At 41.4% G+C, this 24,664-nt stretch overlaps 2 long non-coding RNA genes across 2 annotated transcripts; one reads left to right on the top strand and one right to left on the bottom strand.

Moving 5' to 3' along the window:
• Positions 1 to 676: 676 nt before the first annotated feature.
• On the bottom strand, positions 677 to 1,322 carry LOC311273617. Its single transcript, XR_014624691.1, has 3 exons — positions 1,271 to 1,322; positions 833 to 867; positions 677 to 716 (listed from the first exon to the last, which is right to left on the bottom strand). It is a non-coding gene; the product is annotated as an uncharacterized lncRNA (long non-coding RNA).
• Positions 1,323 to 6,739: 5,417 nt separating this feature from the next.
• Positions 6,740 to 10,619, top strand: LOC311274361. The gene is made up of 3 exons (XR_014624747.1): positions 6,740 to 6,785; positions 8,201 to 8,344; positions 10,503 to 10,619. It is a non-coding gene; the product is annotated as an uncharacterized lncRNA (long non-coding RNA).
• The last annotated feature ends 14,045 nt before the right edge of the window (positions 10,620 to 24,664 follow it).

Genomic DNA, 24,664 nt, shown 5'->3' with positions numbered 1-24,664 from the left:
TGATGCCATCACCGTCGACAAAAACAACATTGAGGCGATGGGCTGGAGAGAACCTCTGCCTGCCGAAGGCCCTGAGTGCACTCTCCAGGACAGAGTCCCTCATGACATTTACACTATTGGAAGGTGGAGGCACCCCGTCGTGCAGCTGGCTGCTGAGATTTTGCAGCACAGATACGACATCAGGCCTGCAAAAACAGAGTTTACATTTTGCATTCACATATTTTTAACAAACTTGCATACCATACTTTCATCTAAAAAAAGTCTAAGATAATGACCTTGGCTGTGATTTAAATATGTTAACACTGCTGAATGTAACTGCTCATTAATGGTTTTGATTTCTACTCACTCGCTTGCCACATCGTCGTCCGAGTGCTCACCGCCCGACAGCACGATTATGGGTCTGAGTAAAGTAAAATGGATAGCTTGCAGTCATTGAGCATGTACCACATATTAATCAAGGACATTACCTGGCTGATCATAGGTATAACCTATAGACTAAGGCACCAAAATCATATTGACCTTGCTTAGAAATGGTGCAGGCACTGATAACCAGCAGGCTACTCATATGCAGTACACAGGCTACTATGTGTCTGTGAGTTAATGAACTTTTGTCATTAGCCGGAAAGCTGAAGCTTGTTTTAAGTGTTCTTTAGTTTTATACTTACTCGCTAACTGTCTCTGGAGTGTTCCCCAGATCTGCAGTTGTTGCCTGAGGTCTGCAAATAACAAAATCAAAATAAGATTTGTAAAAAAATGTCCCAGGAGGTCATGAGACCTACTAGGGTAAAGGGTGCACTGTTTAATATTTTCTTGATATAGAAATTGTGCTTACTGTTCCTCCGCTGTTACCTCCACTGGCATAGAAGGCTGAGAAAAGTTTTAGAGATGTTAAAAACAAATTTCAACCGTCATGACCTTTTTGTACCCAGATTGTAATCTATAAAATAAAGCCCAAGGCTATATATAGAGATGACTGCTGTCAATTTTCATCCACCAGGATGACTACATGGCATTAACCTGACCAAGATAGAATTCTTCAGGACAATTAATAACAAGAATTACATACAAAACATACTGCACATACCCATAATCTTCAAAAGGCTAGTTGGGTTTTACACACAGAATCTCCACTCCATGTGCACATCAATCCTTGTATCACTTCCAAGAAATCTATGAAGTTATGCTAGAAATTCCCAGCCTAAAATGTAACCATTGCAATTGACTTTGACAGCACCTTCCTTAGTTATTGCAGTACATGGTTAAAACCAACCTGGAGTGATTCGTAAATTGCCTGGGCAAGGTCCTCATCTTCATTACTACTGAAACACACACACACAAAAAAAAACACATTAGTTTAAGCAATGTAAAGCATACTTTGACTGGAGTGCATGAATTCATTATTTTGGTTCTTAAAATGAAACAGACCTGTCCTCTGAGTGATGGGAGGTCATCTCCTCACACTCGTCACTTTTGGTGCTAGAAAGGAGCATGCAAACATAGCAATCATATTAAGGCAAATGTGTAGTTGAAAGAGGTGTTCGACACCATTGCTGTGACATGAAGGTAAATAAGATACTGTGCATTATGCCCACTTTCCTGGTGTTGACACTAATTTCCCTTAAAAAGGATGGAGGACTGCGCCTTTAAAAATATATACTAGCATAATTTTTGACAATGACATCCAGTGAGAATTGCAGCACAAACGTTCACATTCATATTCTGGATATTCTGTAGCTTATTTCTATATACCTATTGAAAGTCTTACACCGTGTAGCTATGCTATAGTGCACATTACCATGACGTTAGGTGCCTTGCCAACTCGCAGAGGGGAACATCCTCGCTGCACACCAGACATGTTTCCATGACAGTGGGGGCCTAAAATTAAAGAAGTGAGATCAAATATGACATAGCAATTTACAATCTTTAAAACAGACAAATCCACTAAAAGGACATTGTGTGTACCTCCACCACAGGCGGATGCAGGGTGAGTGATCACTGTAGGGGGATGACGTACAGCGGGGCCCTCTTAATGTCAATGCTGTGCCGCAGGTAGTCAATACAATACCCCGAGGGTGGAATTGGGATTCCATGCAACTTCTTGCTGTGGTCGCTTTTTGCAAGGACGTAGCCACCAGCTCCACGAAGTGGTGGGTATGTGGTGTAAAGCACATCGCTCAGATGTTGGTGGTCCCCCATGTTATCAGTGAAGGTGATTGTTTTTCTCCCAATTCTGCACTCTTTCCAAAAAAATGAGACTCTTGGGGATTGGGAACTGCCTCAGCACCTGGCTCAGGGAGGCACACAAAGGTATGGGTCCAGGGGACCTCTCGCTTCCTCTTACGGGACCCTTTCCACCATCCAGAACTTGCCTCGTAGGGCCCAAAGTGATGGGCGAGGTTTGCCTGAATGTTAGTCTGTGAGTGTGTCCGTCCTTCAGATGAGGTCCACACAGATGGCAGCAGCACAGAGCAGGATGTAGAGGGTAGAGTGGACGAGGATGACTGGGATGCGGATGTTTGCGCAGAGGAGGATGTGGATGTTGGAGCAGAGGAGGATGAGGGAGATGTGGATGGTGGAGTGGAGGAGGGTGAGGTGTTGAGGAACCTTTGGGCAAGGAGGGAGGTTGTCCTCTGCATGTGGCGGAGCAATTCCTGCATTTCTTCAGGCCTTTGAAGATATTACAAAAACAATGACAGATGTAAACTCATACTTTTTTACACACTTTCATTTTTATTCTGATTCCAGATTGGGTAACGATGCCTGGGAGATCGCAGGAGAGTTTGACATAATACATTATTGTAAACCATTCCTCTGTGTATCATTGGGGCACAAAAGAAATAGTAATTTTTTCAGAATATATATTCAACCATTTCAGGAGTTATGCATTTTTATGCAGATGACAATACTGCAACAGCTCCCAACAAAAATGGTATTCACTATAAAATAATATCAAGTGACTTCATGTTCGGTATTGCAGTGGTTGCAAATCGACCACTTCTAGTAACATAAGCAAAATAAATGAAATTAACACCCACCCTCTGCCAAACGCAGGATTTAGCATTGGGAATTTGCTATTCAGAGGCTTAACTGCCACTTTGGAGACCAGAGCAAAGACCAGCGGTCGCAGGCAAAATATAAAATCGATTGCTTTTACATTAACTTTTGTCATAGCTTCCTCTGAAAAAACATGCGCTACTTACAGAAACAGTGACATTTTCAGTATATTGACCTTGTATTTAAACATCAAATGACTCTAGCATTATATTTAATAATATGTATGAACAGCCAGTGTTAAGCACTTTACACTTTTACAACGATAAGCGTAAAAAGTCCAATCAGGAACATTGTACATAATTATAGCCTTCATTATGACCTTACACACTACAGCTTTAAAATGACTACAAATAGAGAACATCAGTGAAATGTTATACTCACATGCTTGGTCTGTCGCTGCCCTCCATACCTGTGCACGGTCTACTGTGTGATATCAATATTTCTGCAAAAAGGGTTCGTAGTGGTTAAATTCAGAAAAATTAATGTAGATATTGAAGTCAAATCAATCAAAGCTCTATAGGGGCGAGGATGAAGTTATTATGCTGGAAAACATTGGTGATTTTGCAAAGTTTAGCTTTAATGCATTATTATATGTACAAAATTTAATAATGTAGCTGCAATAAGTGGGTGAACAGTGACACCTACTGTTAGAAATAAACAACACCTTTAAAAAGCAAAACCCCCAAAAATCCAGTAATTCAGTATGTATGCTGACAACAACTGTGTTTTATGAATAGTCTTTGTGTAATTATGTAAAAACAAATGTAAAAAGTAAATTACACGTTATCACACTGCAGGATTAGATTTTATTACAAAGAAACTTTCAAGTCTATCTTATGTTTATGAAAAATAATGCTTATGCAAATGGACACAAACCAGCTGCACCACCTGTCCATGTTAAAAGCTATTTTCACGTGATATTTCCAAATTGAGTACTTGTGAATTAAACATTTTTATGAATACACTTACATACACACAGTCTAGGTGGGTAAAAGATGTAACACTTCCCATTCCTCCACAGTTTCACTTTTTCAGGCGCATTCAGTCTTCACTTTTACATAAGTAATGGTTTAACATACCTTGAGCGCAGATCGCAGACTTGGATGCAGTTCTTTCCTCTTAAGATGAAATCAGCTTTGCGGTCATTTGATTTTATACGTTGCGTTGTTGGCGGGCCGGCCAACTATTGGCTTGTTGGCGGGCTTCGGTGAGCTGCAAAGACCCGCCCAACTACACCTTTTTTTTTTCTATATAAATTGAGTCCCCGATGACCAGGGTTGTGGGAGCGTCCGCTCGGTCTTCAGGGGCGCAAGCCAGCTCAGCCACCCCGCCACCCACACCAGGGTCCCGGGTGTGATCCCTCGCCCGGTGGGGAGAACGGGAGGAGTGCCAGCGCACTGCGTCCCTGACGACCCAGATAGCATACGGATGTGGGCCACTTCAGGCAACAATCCGGAACTGTAGGCATTCTTCTGGCCCGCACAAAACAGATGTGAGCCTAAACTGGCCCATGTGGTAAATGCTACATTCGGCCCTTATATCACAAAACAGATATGGCCCATCTTTGGCAAATACGTGGCAGAGTAGGGAATGGTCATTCCTTAAGTGAACCAAGGCTGGGCCACATATGGTTCAGCACACGTGGCCCACCTTTGCTGAAACACATTTGGGCCAGTTTTGGGCAAAAGACGGCAAATTAGCATCGACTAATCTGGATGTGAGCCTAAAGTGGCCCACATATGAGAAAACACAAGTGGCCCACCTTTGCTGAAACACAATTGGGCCAGTTTTGGCAGAAAGACGGCAAGTAAGCATCGACTAATCTGGATGTGAGCCTAAAGTGGCCCACATGTGGTTTAGCACACGTGGCCCACCTTTATTGAAACACATTTGGGCCAGTTTTGGCCGAAAGACGGCAAGTTAGCATCGACTTAACTGGATGTGAGCCTAAAGTGGCCCACATATGGTTCAGTAACATTGTGGGGTCCATACTTTGTGAAGTACAAATGTGCCAGGACAAGAAAAGACAAGACAAGTTAAGTTAAGTTAGTTTGCTTCTCTCATTGAACCGCTGTCCACTATTCAGGGTATAGGGGATAACAGGACCCAAATGCAGACTCAAATGGAACAGTTTATTATTTTAGAAAGAGGTAAATAAACAGGTAATCAAAGTCCAACAGAAATAAAGTAGCAACAAAAGAGTCAACGAGCCTAAGTCTCGGACAGGGGAAAAAACAAGGAATCCAAAGTGCAAAGTGCAAGTAGATATTCCTTTTTCGGTGGAAATGTTCCATGATGGGCATGATTGGCAATGTTGCAGCATGAACGACCTGCAATATTGATCCTTCACTCATTCTGGAAGAAGCTCGCCACTAATGGAGCCCCCGTCCAGCTTCTTTGCTGGAGCTTGAAGCAGTTAGAGGACTGAAGACTTTTAGGCCTGAACTGCCTTAATTGTGTTCTCCACTATGGAGGTGAGAATTTTATCCAAGCTAATGTCTATCATGAACAACACATCCCCATGGCAAGCCCGGATGTTGCACCCATGATACAAAGACAAACAAAACCGTTCATAAAAATCTGAGAGAAAAAAGTTAACACAACAAGCGGATGGTGAATTCTGAGAGTTGTTATCCGTCTGATACCAGCAGGAATTACATACAGTAGGCATAGTCAAGTTTAACTTTTTCTTCTCTTAGTGCAATATTATCTGTCAGTATAAATAATATGCTGACTGTGATGAATTTGTTGTTTGTTGATGAAAGTTAATTTATAAAAACATATATATATTGACCAACAATTCTGTGTTTTCTCTGATTTGAGTATATGCATTTTCATGTGTGGCCAATGGAATGTCCTTCCAGAACTTATTCTATGTACAAATCCCTACATGTTCTCATGCTTGTCAAAGCGCTGGTTACTGAGGAAGCGAGTTTGCACACATTGTTGAGTTACATGTGTGTATACGTGTCTGGTTATTAATATGTGTATGAATGTGGTTATTAGAGGAGGATAGTTGGACTGTTATCTGTTGGAATGTGTGATAAGAGTAAGAGAGAGTATGTGCTGTTGTGCACTTCATGATTTGGTGCTCTTGTTCCCTGCTTTTACTAGTGTATTCTGTCTATTTTTAAAATATTATGGTCATCATGTCACTCATATTTCAATGATTTTAATACTGTATCTGCTTTAACTTTACCTGCCCAGGGACTACAGGCGGAACTATAACCTGGCTCAAAGCATCTCTTCTTGTCTTACAAGATTAATGTTTTTTTGTGCATTGTCCCTGTTTTAAATAAATAAATTCAATTCAATTCATTAAATTCACAACATACTGTACATTCCTTGACCGAGTGTGCCAATAAGAGCATAGCCTAGGCCAAGAGTGACAGTTCATTTGTGAACAGAAACCGCTCCCACCTGCTCTCTGTGTCACATAGAAAATGACTGGCAGGTCGACATTGGAAAATGTATTGACCTACATTTACCTGAACATATCACCCACAGTGACAGTGTTTTTTTTTTTGGTTTTTTTTTATTAAGTCAACGCTATTAAGTCTGTAAGGATCGTATCTTTATTCAAACTCTACTTTCCGTTATGTTTTTTTCCGCTTTAAGTTGGAGTTTTCCAAATTACGAGTCTTTTGAATGCATCATATTCGAATTGACGAAAGGGAGCAAGGGAGCAAAAAGTGCGCGAGCCGGAGATCGAGGAGAGAAGTCACGGTGAGGTGAGTCCCTGAACGAAAAATAAATGAATGAATTTCTGTGGGAAACATTCAGCTCTTATTGTTGGAACTTCACATTGTTTTGTCAGGTTGCCAGTGCTGCGAAAAATGTTAGCTAGTTAACATTCAGTTTTTATACAAGGTTAATATGACCAGGCAGCAGGGCTCGAAATTAACGATGTCCCGGCGGGGACCATAAAAATTCCTGCTGGGACACACTTATATTTTGTCCGGGACAATTACGGGACAGTGAAAAAAAAAATGTCAAACGCTCACTCTCAAACAAAATGCTCAATTCCCTCCTCCGTATATCTTTGCATTTCCCTGAGGTTGAGGACTATAATGCAGAGCAGGCAGTTGAGAAGTGGTGGCAAAGTGGTCAAAGAACATGCCGACCCATGTTCAACGACTCTGTGTGAGACAAGAAAAATAAATCTCTGTGGCAGTGAACTTTCCCTCCAGAAAACAGCATCCCTCCCCGCGAGTGAAATAGTCAGACAGCGTCCTGTTTACTGATGGTGATTATGTAATTTTGTACGAAAAACGTAACTTTGTCACTTTCCAGGATGTTTGGTGGGTCAGGATCTCAATCACAACACATTATAACAGCATCCATATGATTATAAACAGTCAGAGGGTACATGTTTAAACACATGCCGCTGAAAGCCCCACTAGGATTCAGAGAAGCACAGTACAGAAGCACAGAGTGTGTTGCTGCCGTTATTACTGGTACCGGTGCCGCGTCGAGTCTCCCTGATCCTCTCCCCAACACACAGCCGCTTCTAGCCGCAGCGGCAACCTGAGCGGGGTCGCTCTGCGAACTACGGCGCCGCGGAGCTACAGGCCCCGGTCTTCCTACTCCTCTCCCCCACATACAGCACCCTGTGCTGGGTCGCCCAGAGCGACGAGTCTCCCTCCAGCTCTGGAGCTTCTCATCGTCTTTCAGACCTTAGACCATAGCTTTAAGTAATACAATTAATTAAAAATGCTGATAGTCTAATACTCGTTATAAAATACTTATAATACAACAACATATACACCCAATCACATTTTATAAGGCACCAGTTTAAAGCTGCCATTCTTAAATTGCTCTGTTTGCTTTGAAGAAGACATACTCTGTGCCGAAATGTCAGCAACCTGCACCATAATAAAAATATCTAAAACTATGTGCTTCACCATCTTCTCCAGCTATTTATCTGCCCCCTGCTCTAAGATGCACCAGTCTGCAATCAGTTCGTCAGCTGAAGGCGAGAGTTTTCCTCCTACAATTTTAGTAATTGGCTGGTCATGGCTAGACTGTTTTCAAACTACATTCATTGCTGCCCAACTATGGGCAGGATATAGCATGTCATGCAGTTAGCCATTTCTCACCATTGTGTGCAATCTATCCAAAGCTTTACAGTTTTCTCAATTTTTAGGAACGGTCAGAAACAATCAATTGACGGCCACTGCAACAGACCAGGAGGTGGAGTCTTACATAAAAAGGTGGCTTCATCTCGCTGGAGACAGGGATGGTGGGAGGAGAGAGAGAGAGGAGAAAAGGCGTGCCACACAGCTCGCACGTAAGTCAGCTACAATACCTATTTTGCAATATATGTGTGATACTGTTCTACAGCAGAAATCAAGATGAAGCTGTCAGCATATGTAAAAAAAAAAACGAGGGCAAAGTACGGAACAAATCTCCCCAATTCTAAATGAGCAAATACAATTAAAAAAAGGCAGTGTTGTGATTTTTGCCATTTTTTCCGCTATGGTCACTTAGGAATTAGAAGCTTGTTCAGCCACCATGCAGCAAGCATAGCCATTTTCTTGTAAATGTAAAGATTTCACTTGGCAGTGGTGGGACAGTAATGTAAACTGTAACTGGAACTGTCACCCATTGCCTTTCTTAAAAGCCAGTACATGGGTCTGAAAAGTAGGGAAATCACATTTCAGTTAGAAACACATCTTTAATGAAAACTGTATTTGACTTTAGTATAATATTCTATCTACAAAATAAAGTAATGAATATGAAGCAACAGCTGAAATATATTTTTAAATATATTAATATTACATGCCATCTCCCTGCTAAATTGAGCTGGAATGAAAGAACCCCCTATCAAACACAAAAACATACTTCTAATGTTAACATGAGTGGATGAAGTTTTGAGTCTTAAGATGTGGTCTTATCTAACCTCAAACTTTTCCCTTTACTGCTGCATTCATGGTCTTCAGCTCCACCATGTGGGCAGGTCTGATGTAACTACACAGCGATTGTGTGAGTGAGGTTAGCTGACTCATTGTCATCTCAGACTTGATATGTGATAGGTTTAATATGTAGGATGGAGTTGCTTCCAACTGAGAGCCTCAGCCATGTTGCAATGGAATATAATACTTACCTTGGCATAATATATAAAGAATAAACCAGGACAGAGAGACCTCACCTCAACTTTTATCCCAACTCTCTCCTCTTGTGAGGGCTTTTAGATCTGAGTATGGCCCCAGTGTTCCGCCAGAGCACCGTGCCATAGCACACAGACCTCTGGTCCAGTAAATGTCCAGTTTTGTGGATACCTATTACGCACCACCAGACTCACAGCTATCTTGGGGGTCCCCATGGAGAGTCATTAAAGAGGAAATATTCAAGATTTTTACCTACTTTTTACTTAAAGCAGAAGTAAGCGATCCGGTCGTTTTGGCTAACTTCCTGTCAGCGGATGGAGTTAGCAGTCCCCGCCCTCTTCCCTACGTCAACATATGCGCGTGCATCCCTTGGCTGCACACACAGAGAGGACCGCCCCTTTATGCCGTTCTCTCTCCTCATTGGATAAAGGTTGTAGGATACAAGGAAAGTTTTCTCCTCGGCTTACAGCAGAGCAGGGTGACTGACAGACCCGTGTTTCGGACCAAACACTCTATATAAGTGATTGTTGTCGGAAGATATAACTATATAAGACTTATATTAACACAAACATTCCGCTTACTTATGCTTTAATGAAACAGCTTCAGAGTAATGTTGCTGGCTTGTTCCAGGGAGAATGGAGGCTCTCTGCCTTCCACCTAGCGTCACTTGGCTGAAAACCAACCTTGTAAGATCAGACCCTCCGACCCAGTATCCCAGCTCTCGTGCTGGCAGCATCATGACACACCAAAACACCCTGTATCCATTATCTTTTTACGAAAGGATAGAACCACACAAATACACACATTGCAACATGTTTATGATATGCTCCATTAATTGCATTATGGCTGGCTTCAGTGAACCAACAAATGCTGAGGAAAGGTTAGCAAAATAGCAAAAAATCAAATGGCTGTGCACTATTCCCCTTTAACATGAAGACAAACTCAAATATACATTATGTTTTATTACTGTAACTTCAGGTTAAATGTGAAGTTTGTCAGAGTGTTTGATGAAGCTGCTTTACGCCAGTTCACTTTGCTTGTTATCAGTACCATCTTTCATTGTTGTCTGAACAGAATGAGGTTGATCAAGCAGATATTGGGTCAGTGATCAAACACTATATCAATTATAGCTTCAGATTAATTGTAATTAAAAACAGACTATGGATTTAAGTATTGAAAGACATCAACACAATATTGTATAACTTTATATCACTTTACAGGGCCTTTTTTGTTTGGTCTCCTGATAAGGTTTTGTGTTTTGCACTGCAACCATATACAGTAACCACAGTACTGCTTTACTGAGTCAACAAAATATGTTCTTTTGTGCATTTCTTAAAGGGCCAGATGAAGAGGAGACAATGGTGGGGCCATGAGTGAGCGTGTTCCGCAACAGTGTTCCGCAGTCAGAATTTTCATGTTCATCTTCATGTTTGTTTTGTTTGTGTTGTGTTGTTGTTTGTGGCACATCTTAAAAAAATAAAATAGTTCTCTACTGTTCACAAGTTGTTTCTCGTGTCTGGTTTTTTCTTCAATTCTTCAGTAGGTATCTTCATCTTTGACTGAGACCAACAAGACTGGACTATTGCCACCATTTAACACAGTATCTGGAGGTACCATAATGACATGTACAGTAGCCACAAATTCAGACCAGTTCTGGTTTATTTATATGATGTGTTCATATTTGACATAGAACTTTGTCATGGTTTGGTTGTGACTCCAATGTGTACAGGCTAGACAAGATCACAGACTGTAAACCAGTTCTGATGTATTCAGCTCTTGGTTAATATGTAGCATTATGACTAGGCTGTGGGTCATATGTGAGAAACAAGTGTGGACCACTCATGTCATTCCATGTGGTAGGTGGGTCAGAATAAAAATGCATAGTGGCCCAAATTTGGGTGAGTGCTGGTTTATTTGGTCTATTTTTGGCTGACACTTGGCACTGTGTTGGTTTGGTTGTGGCCCACTTCTGGCAAACAACTGTGGACCACATTTGTGCCATCATTCCAAGTGGTATATGGGCCAGAATAAAAATGTACAGTGGTGGCCCACATTTGGGTGAGTGCTGGTTTATTTGGTCATGGCTGACATTTGGCACTGTGTTGGTTTGGTTGTGGCCCACTTCTGGCAAACAGCTGTGGACCACTCATGTGCCATCATTCCATGTGGGATGTGGGCCAGAATAAAAATGTACAGTGGTGGCCCACATTTGGGTGAGTGCTGGTTTATTGCGTGTCGGCTGACATTTGGCACTGTGTTGGTTTGGCTGTGGCCCACTTCTGGCAAACAACTGTGGACCACCCTTGTGCCATCTTCCCATGCCGTACTTGGGCCAGAATAAAAGTGTACAGTGGCCCACATTCGGTTGATTGCTGGTTTATTTGGCCTGTTTTTGGTTGACATCTGGCATTGTGATGGCTTGGTTGTGGCCCACTTTTGGCAAACAGGAGTGGACCTCCCAAGTGCCATCATTCCATGCGGTATGTGGACCGGATGAACATGTCAGGTGTGGGCCAGATATGGGCCAAAAGAATTTTGCTATCTGGGGAGCCGCTTGCGCTGGGATGAGGAGCGGGACGGCGGAGGCGGACGGCCCGTGTCGGACATCCACCTGCTGGAGGGCAGCTAGCCGTGAGTGGAGGGAAGGCTGTGGTGTCCGTCAACGGGGGCATGGTGTCTGTGGCCGCAGGAACAGGTGGTGTCTCCTGGTGCAGGTCCCGGCCCACCGGCTTCTCGCTCACGGACAGAGCTGCATATTTGTTTGAGAGCTGTAGGCTCGGGGGAGAAGGAGCCCCGCCATGAATCCCGCTCAAAGCCCTCTTACGCCCGCGGACGACCACTTCGGTCCAGGGGCTCCCCCTATTTGGAGTGGAGCAGGCGGGCCGCCGACCGAGGAGGACGGCTCCCAGAGGACTGTGTGCCCGAGTGCAGAGGTGGTGTTTTGTGGTGCTAACTCACCGCGGGACCTGAGGGTGGTCAGCAGGTAATCCTTCCTCTGCAGCTCGTTCGACATCCTTTCAGTGTCCTCGCGGAGGTTGGCGATCTTTTTGAAACTTAAAATCCAAATGTCCGACGACTAAAATAAAAAATAAAAAATAAAAACTTTCACCCAGTAGAAGGCAGCGTTAAAAGCAAACATTAGCCAGAGGCATAATGCTTAGAGTGATTAAAACATTTTAAAACTGGGTTAAAAAGTAGGCTTACGGAGCTCTGTTGTGCAGCAGCGAACACTTGCTGCTCTTGCTTCCTGCTTGTCTTATGTTTACTCCTTTGGGATCCATTTTGGAAGGTGTTTTCATATTTAAAAGTAGAGACGAACAGGAAAAGTTGGGTGACAATACTATGCCACTATAATCTTTTACAAATAAATGTTTTAAATCTGGCCCCCAGCAGTCCTGCTACAGCTTGGTCAATAGAAACTGTTTCCAGAAAATTAGATTGCATGTGTTATGCATGCAGTGTTTTTTATCATGAAATGATTCCTTTTTGGCAGAGGCTGTGATACCACAAAATCGTATCCTCTTGTGTTGTAATAGACCCAAATTAGACCTATCATAAAGTAAAGTAATACCACCTCAGGCAGTATAAGATGTGTTTGCCGAACATTTCAACACGCAAATCTGCCATCTCAGGACATTCCCATCACATGTGTAATGGTACATCATTGGAACACTAATCATTATAGTTGTGAAGAACTGGAAAATATTGGCAGTCTGTAAGCGAGGTCCACCAGGACGAGCTGTTCTTGAGGAGATGTCATGTTTTTAGCCCTACTAGTAGCTATGCTGCAGGGATGGAAATGTGGGTTGGTCAGTTGGTCCAGAGTAAAAATATCTCTACAAATATTTGATGGATATCCATTATATTTTATACAGATTTTATAGTGGCCAGAATGACATTTAATTATTTTCATTTTGCACAAAATGTACTGCCAGCTACTGAACAGATTGCCATGAAATTTGGTACAGAAATTCAAGGTCCCCAGAAGATGATGTAGTTTGGCACATAAACCATGTTACCATGTTTTTCCTTTTTGACAAAATAATATTTTGATGTGCTGATGGCAGTAGAAGAACTCAAGAGATTGCAAAAGTCATTGACCTTCATCCTCTGGTGACTATAAGTATCTGTTTTCATGGCAATTCGGATCCAGGTCCACCTGCAGGTCAGAGCTTTCACTTCCTCAGATCCTCTCCTTGATGGATTAACACAAAATACTGTACAGACATGGTTTCCAGAGGATACATCCTCATGACTATAGGACATACATTCAAGGTCTCTGAGGATGAATGCTTCGGACTATGGTTCCGTAGATGATGTATGTTAATGGATTTTGGTGACACCCGACATTTAGTATAGCACCACTAGCAGGTTGGCAGAATTGTCTACACATTGCAGATGGATTGCTGTGAAATGTGTTACTCACTTTCACATTACTCATGTTTCCCAGAGGACTGGTTCTGATAACTTGGAGTGTATTTTGTTAATTTCTGTTGATGACCAATCACTGCAGATAGCTTACAGTGGCCAGTCCACTCATTGCCAGAGGATTGTTTTACCTACAGTGTGAATGAACCATAATGGACTGGTGAAACAGTACATGTAAGAGCATCCTTGCCGCTGGCTCATTTTGCCCAGATGTCTCTCAACATGGCTGTTTGAATGTGCCAAATTCCTTTGCAACAGTGCAGTCTCCATTTCTGTGTACCTAAACACAGAATGCTCACATACCCTGCTGTGAGGCAAAGCAATAACACAGGCCAGGAGACCAGACTGGACATTTGGCAAATATTATTCCAGCTCCATGCTGCTGCCTTACTGCCCAGCAGGTATCTAACCGTTTATTTATGTTCATATTAATTTGTGTTGATCTTCAAAATGGTTTCCCTTCTCCTCTTTCTCCCTCCTGTTGTCTTGGATTATTTTTAGTGTAGCACACTGTGTGAGCAATCATTGCACTCCCTGAGCCCTTCCTTATCCATCAACACTAAGGATGCATAGATTAGCAACATACTGTAAACCAGATGTAGAAAGGAAACATGAGAATGTGGTGCTCTTGCATGAGCCCAGTTGAGTTCACCAGCAGCTAATTACCAGCACTGATTGAGTCAATTTGCTGTGAAATGTGCCTGTATGGTCCTTTTTAGTTTGCACAGATTGTAAGAGTGAAGTCCTTTAAAGCGCACAGGAAGAATCAGATTGTTGCTACCTGTTGTTTTTCCTGACTAAATGTGTGGCTTCACTTTTATTGACTTAAAGCTCCTTTTTAAACTCATTTCCAACTCATCAAATACTGACGGTTGGCGCCTGAAGTGTCAGTATTTGACGAGTTGGGAATGAGACTCAAAAATTCTCATTTTTTCCAACTGGAGCTTTAACTACTTTGCTGTTTTTAAATGTAGCTGAGTTTGCAGTTTCCTTTACTTCAGTTGACACTTATAAAAGTTATTTTGGTACAACTTTCTCATAAATCACTCTTTATGAAAAGTTTCTTCATTGTATCGAATAGCTTTATTATTGTGCAATTAATACTTATTATTATCCTAGGGATGAGCTAGTACACCATTTTCTGCATTTGTTCAACCAACTAAATTATCTGTACATGAAATGGGTGGGGCGTTAACCAAAAGTGGGTGATGCCTAAACTGTAAATGTTATTAATTTATGATAAAGTTATATGGGTTGATCAGAAGTTGCTATATTTTGAAAACTTCTCACAGTGAGATAACTTTTTATATAACAAGTTTTTCATGCAAACAGCAAATGCAGTATAAAGAATTATAGCAGAGGAGAATTTGCACTTGTACCTAAAGGTCGATTCAAAACAGGCCAAGACTTGCACCAGGATGGCTTCAGCTGAATGAGGGTTGATGAGGGCTTGGACACTTACCTCATGTTAATATTCATAGACTCATGTGAGTATGTTTATGTGCTTGGATAACTTTTCCACATTCCTGTTATCTGTCAGCTGAAGTCAGTGTTTGGTTATTGAAAACATTAGTCAAGCTGCTTAGCTATCATGGTGCCATGCTAACTAGCCAAGCTGATGAATGTGTATCGTTGCTACTTTTTGTGGCCAGTTGCAGGTGAAATGTGTCTTCTGTGCTTGAGACTCATCATCTACGTGATCTGAAGAGTCTCAATGAAGCTCAGCACAAGTTCAACCAGGAGGACTATCTTTTCATTCACTTCTCTCTCTCTTGCTTCCTTGAATCAGCTGTTTATGGGCATTTCATTTTCTCCCTCTCCTTTTAACCAACCAGGTTTTGCCCCTATCACTATCAGCCAATCATGTCACTGCAGTCAAACTTATAGCCCGTTCTCCCCTCTCCAGCTGCTGAAGCACTCACCTAGCGCTACGCACACATGCGCTGGTCCTCCAGCTGACAATGCCATGGTACGACACATCTGCTTCAGCCGCTTCCCCTGCCATGCCCGCCCGTGGCCGCAAAAGAACTAAAGCAGCTCCGTCCAAAGCTCCTCAGCTGAAGAGGAGTAACATCTCAGCCCTCTCCCATTCTCCCTGTCATACCTCTTCTGCCTCTCCAAGCCACTTCAACGCAGGCGCTCTAGTCAATGCTCTAGTCAACACTTTGCAGTCTCTGGCCAACTCCATGAAAACTATCAACGCATGCCTCCAGACATTATAAAATGCATCAGCCTCCGCGACATCCTCTGCGACCATCGCCGCCACCCAGGCCTCCATGCTGCAGCCAGCCTTCACGTCTAATCAGCCCTCCACATCCACACTGGCCGAAGTCACACATCCACTCAGACAGCCATCTCAGCCTCTCATCTAGGTAGGCCATTCATTCTACAAGCAGAAAACATGTCATCCCGGCTGAGGTTTAAACTCTAAGACATCAGTTTATTTAATCTTATCCTGCCTTCCCCTGAGTGTGTTAAATCAGTTTCCACCGGGTAAAACAACATGGCCATTTTTAAGTCAGCAGATACATGGTTAAAAAGAGACTTCAGTCAATCAGCCAGTTTCTCGTTGCCTTCTCGACATCTCATGATGTCATCTGCTCCATTTACCCTAGAAGAAGAACCCCTAGCAAGAACTTGATGACTATGTGGCCCTTATTGATGACCTTAATCTGAAACACAGGTGCATCTTCTCAACAACATGCCAGTATGCAGTAATTTCTGTATAGTTCAGATCAAAATGAGAGCCAAGTTGGAAGATGGGTGTGGTCTGACCCATGAATACCGAGGACTCATATATTGTAGTAATGACCACGGATTACTCGTGGGTTGGAATGTCAACGCGTTGATGGGTTGTTGATGGGTTTTTGTGATCCCATCACAAGATGGTCTACAGTTTATATTTTGGGACTGCAATTCCCATTTTGCTTTGGGTGTTGCTGTCCTTTTTTGGTCTTAAAGTTATTTACATTTTGATGAATCTGTACCATAGAAAGTAATTATTATCTACTAGCAGTTACCTTTAACATTTTACTGTGCTACTTTGATACTAAAGAAGTCTGATTCTGACAAGGCAAGATGCAAGTGGATTTATGAACATGTATCTGTGAAGGACATTATAGGAAGGAAATATTCCTTCTTCAAACCTTTTTCATTTAAAGGTGAGGATAATTCTCTCACTGTTGTTACTCTCCGACCCCCCATGAACACACACACACACACACACACACACGCACACACACACACACCTCCCCCTCCAGCGACATCCATCCTGTGCATGTAATATAAAGGACCCCCTTGGCTGCACACATCAATTTGCCAGACAGCCGATTCTTCTCGCCTTTCATATTGAAAATCACAATATGCTTTTTCATTAAAGCTCATGACAGAACCAAATATGGTACCTTGGGCAATCCATCAGCACCGTGTCACTCAGCCCCATCAGAAAAATGAAGTGGCACTTGAGACGTACGCTGTGCTGCGTGTAAATATCAGCATCAGCACATGTTCTCTTGACTTCAATTACGACAAAATGTACAATATTCAGCAGGCCGTGGGCTACGACATGAACCACTGCTATTGGCAAACGTTAACGCCTTTTCATTCTAATAGAGACTAATGAGGAAACTTATTTTATTATTTACTGTTTGAGTCAGTCAATAATTTAGTGTTTTACACATCCAGGTTTTAAATCTTGCCTTGAAGAAGACCGACATTTTAGTGAATACTCTTAGTTGTAGACAGACTCTTAGTTGTGGCTTGCTCAGTTATATGTCTCGTGGTGTTGCACTTGCTTGATGTACATGTAGGTTAGCAAAGCTGTCGATTCTCGAGTTTTTGATCAAAAGGCAGATCGGCCCATTTCGACAGAGGATTAGCTGGTAGCATGTAGTAGCCAGGCGTTACTGTCCCGGGTTGAGGTTACGTTAGCTTGGAATGCTGTTACTATTCTGAGTTGTGTGCAGTGCTTGTTCAAACTTTGATTGCTTTATTACTTCAAGACCTCAGCTTCCAAGTCATAATATTATGTTTTTATGTTAACCCATGACTGTCTGCATCCCCACACAACAAACATCATCATCAAGCTTGCAGATTACGAGTTGTTGGACTGATCACTAACACTGATGAGTCAGCATACAGGGACGAGGTGTCAAACCTGACAGCCTCGTGTTCTCCTTCTCAGTGACAAGAAGACTAAAGAGATTATGGTGGACTTTAGGAAGACAAGGAAAATATATCTAGGCTCAGTGTTTATAGATGGCACGGCTGTGGAGAGAGTCTCCAGTATTAAAACACAGCAACCTGTAACTCCTAAAAAAGAGCCAGACTGCCCCAGAGGCTACTGGTGAACTTTTACTGGTGCAGAGTGGAGAGCATCCTGACATACTGCATCACAGAGTGGTCTGCCAACTCTACCAGGGAGGAGCGAATGGCTCTGCACAGGGTCATAAAGAAAGCACAATGCATCATGCAGTGTCAGCTGCCGGCTGCTGAGGACATCTACCGGCCCGATGTCAGGGCAGGGCCTCCACATTCATCTTTTGACCCGACCAATCCTGCCCACCATCTCTTCATACTCCTCCCCTCAATTGGAACCATATTTTTTGAAGCTAGCTGCTGATTTTATTGCCAAACCTCTCCAATATCTTTTTAACCTTTCTATCACTACGAATTGTATTCCTGAAATTTGGAAAGTTGCTTATGTCCTTCCCCTTTTGAAAGGAGGGGACCCTACTTGTTTAAATAATTATCGACCTATCTCCAAGTTGTCCATCCTGTCGAAGGTCCTTGAAGGTCTAGTAAATGACCAGTTGAAGGATTTCCTTCATACTTACAACATTCTCTCCCCATATCAATCCGGCTTCAGGAAACAACATAGCACAACTACAGCCACCCTCAAACTCACCAACGATATAATAGAATGGCTGGGTCATAAAAAAATGTGTACATCTCTCTTTGTTGACCTTTCTAAGGCCTTCGACACAGTCGATCATTCTATTCTGAAGCGACGACTGCTTGACATAGGTTTATCTCAGCAGGCCGTTGGTTGGTTTGATAATTATTTGTCTAATAGAAAACAACGTGTTTATTTTGAAGGCAGCTCATCCACACTGCTAAATGTTTCTACCGGTGTGCCTCAGGGCTCAGTTCTGGGCCCGATTTTGTTTGTTATTTATGTAAATACATTGGGCAGAAACATCCCAAATGCCAAATTTCATTTTATGCTGATGACACGGTTATATACTGTTGTGGCTCCACTCTTGCCGAGGCTCTTGGCAACTTACAGACTGCTTTTAACCTTGTGGAAAGTCAGCTCATTGAATTAAGACTTGTCTTAAATGCTGCCAAAACTAAACTGATGATATTTTCCAATGGCAGGGAAGTACCTGTGTCTCCTCCCAGCATTTTGTCATTACAAGGGTGTGAGATTGAACTTCTGTCCTGTTACAAGTATCTCGGCATTTTAATCGATGATCAGCTTTCTTTTAAACCACATGTAGAAAACCTGGTAAAAAAATTAAGATTGAAACTGGGATTCTTCTTCCGTCACAGATTTGTTTTTCTTTTTCTACCAGCAAAAAGTTGGTTGCTGCCACTTTCCTCCCTGTACTTGATTATGGCGACCTCTTATATATGTATGCCCCTGCAAATTGTCTGCATTCTCTGGACACCGTGTATCATGGTGCCTTAAGGTTTGTCACTGGATGTAAAGCCCTCACTCACCACTGCACTTTATATGCTCGAGTTGAGTGGCCATCTCTGGCAGCACGCCGCCTTATACATTGGCATATTTTTATTTATAAAGCCATCTTGGGTCTGCTCCCCCAATATTTATGTAATTATTTCTCTAAATCTCAAAGCAATTACCGCTTGCGTTCTAACGAGTTTTATGTATTAAATGTGCCCAAAGTTAACTCTGAATTTGGTAAGCACTGCTTTAAGTACACTGCACCTGCTGCTTGGAACGCACTGCAGAAAACACTAAAGTTAAAGGAGCTCATCAACCTTGGGTCTTTGAAAACTCGTGTGAGAGAAATTGGAGCAGCTTCATACTGCACTTGTTCTTGTTTTAATGTGAATCTGGAGCTTTAGTCCTGTTGCTTCTATTTGAAATGTATTTTATCCCTGTTGCTGTGTGATTTTTGCGTGTCTTGTAATTGTTGCAACTTTTCTATGCTGCTGTCTTGGCCAGGCTTCCCTTGAAAAAGAGACCATTGTGTCTCAATGGGACCGACCTGGTTAAATAAAGGCAAAAAAAAAAAAGCAGGCGATACAGGACTACACATGCACAGACATATAATTGTACAAAATATTAATTTCTAAATAATTTAGCTTTAATGTCATAATAACAACAACTGAAAGTTGTTGCTGAAGTTGCTGAAAGTATACCTACAACTGGTGTAATATGCAATACAATAATACATAAACAGACGATGACATTCTTAAAGAGATTTTAGTGATTTATTATCGCACATAGCAACTTTTGCTATTGTGAGAATCCTGTGACTAATTATTAATTATTAATGTATTTATTAACATTTTATTAGTATTAACAGCAAAATTGTTGATGTTTTAAAAAGTTAAACAGATGACCTTTAAGTCAAGTCAAATGTATGTATTTACTTCCACATTGTATTGATAAAATGTTTATTTAAAAACACTTAGTAAACTAACAATCTTCATATTGACCCGCATTATAAATTCAAGAATGGTTCCTCTTTAGAAAGTGGTCACCAATTTTCTTTGTGTCCAATGCAGTGATCTGCAACATATTTAGCCTAGCTTAGCACAAACACTGGATGAGTTGAGTTGAACAAGGAGGATGTATTTCTACATAAATATCTTGTCTAGTGTCTTTACTGTAACACAGTTTGTAACATTAGCTTAACTCAATATTTTCTTTTGTCAGCCACATTATTAATGTAACAGGTAGCGCTTCCTCATAGTACCTCTCCATTTCATTCCAAAATCAGCAGAGACTGAGGCACATGTTCCTGATGAAGTTATGGACAGATGGTGAGCATCATTTGCTGTGTTTGCTTTACGCCACCAAATGGGTTGGCTGCATCTGGCCTGGCACTGAGTGCCGAGCGGCAGCAGATGTGCTGCCGTGAATACCTGTCAGTCAGCAGCAGGGCAACGACATAAAGGGCATCATTTAGCCTCACAGTGTCTTTTTAAATCGTACGGGTGGATAGAGACATAAACCTGGCTGCAAGTGGGAGGTCAAGACAGGGCTGGTTAGGTTATGGCAATAGAAGGTGTTTTATGTTTGTTTTTTTTACATCTGCCAATGAAGTTATGCTTTCAGCTGTGTGCATTTGTTGGTTTGTCAGCAGGATAGCAAGATCCATGTATTATTTTATGAGAAATTAATGAAAATGTCAAAGTGAGGAAACAATGCCTGGATCTGTACTTTTAGCTGGAGCCAGAGCCAAAAGTTAATGGGGTTCTATTCTGGGCTGAGACACCCCTCATACACATTTCATGGAAATTGGTTTAGTTCTCCTGATAAACCAACCAATCAACAAATGGACACAGTTGAAAACATAACTTCCTTATTTATTTGGAGGCTCAGGTTCTGCCATTAAAGGCAAAATGAAGGAAGTAGAATGGCAGAAAGTGATAGAAGCAGTGAACGTTGTGAGAACACATTGGCACTGTCCTCCAGCAACGCCAAAGTGGCACACAGCCATAAAACATGCCTACAGCTCTTATATAGTGTCGGTTACACCTGAAAGTATTCTTACTCCTCAATAATACAGGAAAATAATCTTTTTTTACATACAAATGTATTTATTTGTTTAATACATAAGGATAATTATCATTAGAATTATTTTAATGCACACTGACAAACATATTTACAGAAGATAGTAAAAACAAGGGGAACAACTCTCACATCACTGTCTAAACATAGTGAAGGTTGTTTTAAACTATACAGTAGATATGATCCGAACACGTTTTAGTTTAAAAAGCAGCTGTAAATAAAACGTCACCCTAATTCACAATTTTCTTTTCCCCTTTTGCCAACTCACAACATCACACTGATCAGGCTGTAAAGACTGTGTGCATGGTACGCATGGTGTTTCAGATATGTTCCAGTAAACACATTCTTACCCTCTGTGGAAACTTCACCATAAACAAGTGACATATCTCAAGGAGTCTGTCGGGTTACTGATGACTCTTTTGACAGGTTTCCTTTTCCTGTGATGACATGACTGTAGTGTATAATGTACAAGGTTTAATTGATGGTGCAGGCTGTAGCAAACATTATGCAAAATAATTGATGGAACGTCCTTGTCACTTGTCACTTTGATGTAGACATGCTTAATTGCATACCTTCCCTGATGAGCATATGGCACAGAACAGCCACAACAATTGCTTCTCCTCAGCAGAGAGGCACAGCTGATGATGGAGGAAACATTTAGTCTATTCATTAGTCTGTTTACTGTTTAAGAAAAGCTATGAACGACAGTCAACGGCTCTTTAATATTAGATGGTAAACTGAACTCACTATTAGCCTTTTCATTGCAAAAAGGAAACCTTGATCATGGTTACAAATCAAATAAAACATGTTAAAATGTGTCTGTGCTTTTAAATGTAAACTAACAATTTTATGGACTCACTTATTAGTTTTGTGTCAGAAAGTGATCTCATGTCTGTGTTAAGTTTGCAGCTGGAATCTGGAAGTGGCTCGCTTGGCTTGGTAATTGGCAGCATCTCTGAAGACAGCTGAACTCAAACTGAACACTGTTGGGTCAATTTCTTCTTATTCAATCAATTTAAATACTCACTTTTTTACTGAACATCACAGTATGGGACGTTCTCAAGTCTGTCTAAATGTGTACTGTACAGTCCAGTAACATAGCTGTACCAGCCTGTCCTCATCAGGAAAGAGCATGAAGACTTTGAAAGCAGTTTATCACGACCCATATTTCAGTTTCTTGTTATGCGGCGACTTCTAGTGGGGGAAGTTATTGTTATGGCAGCAAAGGAGGAAGTCAGGCAAAGAAGAATATAGAATGAAATATTTGGTATAGTGAGGTGGCTGGGGATGGTGGACGGGATAAAAGTGGATGGAAGTGAAGGATTGAACTACTGTAATGAAAATGAGACTTTAATCGGTTTCATTCTGATGTCGTTTCAGTACACTTTGCAAACCTTAACTGTCTAGTAACACATCGTTCTAGTAGTGTTCAGTTTTCAGCATTGGGAAAGTTCAGTGAGAAGATTCAACTCTAACATTTTGTTGGATGGCACTGTTTCTGAAATGTCTTGTCCCAAATTGATTTGCCATTTACAGGTGACATTTTAAACTCCACAACAACAGCTTTTGTCCTCCTATCTTTATCCTGTGTGTACAACCTGTGTGTATGTGTGTGTGTGTGTGTGTGTGTGTGCAAAAGAGAAATGAGTCCAAATTTGTCATGCTTATGTCAGTGTCATCCTGAACAGGACACTTTTTTAGCAAACCTCTTGAGCATTATTTTTTTTTATTTTGTTGAATTTTAAATAATTTGAACTGACTTCAGTTATCTTTAGAAATGTAAAATGCAAATAAAATAAGTCACATTTTGTATAATAAATGGGGTTAACTGGGGTCAATTTGGGGGCACCAAATCCTAATCTGGCCCAGGCTCCCAAAATATGTATCACCGGCCCTAGAAATTTCACATCACAGATTAAGAAGAAAGGTGTTAAAACATGTGTCCATCACATCATCCTGATACACTTGTCTACAAAATTCAAATAAACTAAATAGTGGTTTATTTCTATGGTTTCAACACGGGGCATCCCCTGAACAGCAAATCATCATCCATCATCACTGACATGAGTAAATACAGAATCGCTCAGAGCTGATTATACTTGACAGCGACCCAGCGTCAGTTTATTCATTGTTGAAATAAAATCTGTCCATCAAGAATTAGCCTTGTTGCAGCAGAAAGCAGCATGTCACGATGATATGCACAGTGTGCAGATGGTCGAAAGATGTTTTGTTTTCTGAACAAACTCATTTAACCCTCCTGTTGTCTTCACATTCTGTATACCCTCCTTGTCCTCCGGGTCAGAAATGACCCACCCTCACTACAGATCTAAAATAAAGCAATTTCATTTCATTTTAAATGCCAAATCTATTTTGCATGAAGAAACAACCTGTCATTCATCAGAAACTGTGTAAATATCAGAGTTTTCAGAAAGACTGCATTCATTCAGTGGACAGCATCATTTTTATTTCAACACAGCTGTCATATATGTTTTCTTTACTAAAGTAGAGTTTTATTATTAGTATTATTATTTCTTAAGGTACTGCAAAGGTGGTAAACATTTTTTTGTATCAAGAGATAGTACTTGTATAGCCCAAGAAAGTATCACAAATGAGCAGAAAGTAGTTTTGAAAGCAATTTACTGAAGGCACTTCCAATAATAGTCAAATGTGAACAACATAAACCAACAAGGCAATCTGAGAGGGCAACCACCTGGAGTAATCTGTATGACATGTTGTGCTGCCATCCTGCCCTGGTTGTCATATGGTGATGAGGGAACAATACACAGGGACGCAGGATGAAGCTATGAAGACAACAGGAGTGAAGTGAGGACAAGAACTGAACAGACAAACCAACAAAGAGTGAGGGAACAACACAGGCTTGAACACAAACTAAACTAAATGAGGAAATGAGGTACAGGTGGAGAGACACTGAGAAGTGGCAGTGCTAATGAGACTGATGTGAGATAGATGTGACATTGTAAATGAGGGCTTACCCCAATGATTTTAGTTCCTGAGTTTAGTTTCTGTGGCTTTCACATTACTAGGTATGTTTGCTTGTAAAAGGGGCACAGTCCAACAGTCAGGTTGAACAAGGTAACTCTTGTAATTATGACCCAGTGTGAAAGAGGTCACTTGTGATGAACCCAGAGATCATTATCAATCACCCCTCAGCTTAACTGAGCTTTAAAGGGAGTTTCAGCTCACTGTTTGGCTGTCTGGTCCTCAACTTTAGTGTTTTGGTTCACTCCCGCCAGTCTCACAACATCTTTTTGTGGTAGCAGCAGGCAGCTGTTTCCAGAAAAAA

The sequence above is a fragment of the Pagrus pagrus genome, assembly GCF_965226575.1.
Source record: "Pagrus pagrus genome assembly, chromosome: 18".
Classification (NCBI taxonomy): domain Eukaryota; kingdom Metazoa; phylum Chordata; class Actinopteri; order Spariformes; family Sparidae; genus Pagrus; species Pagrus pagrus.
The sequence above is the reverse complement of the archived record's forward strand: the minus strand, read 5'-3'. Positions and strand labels throughout refer to the sequence as shown.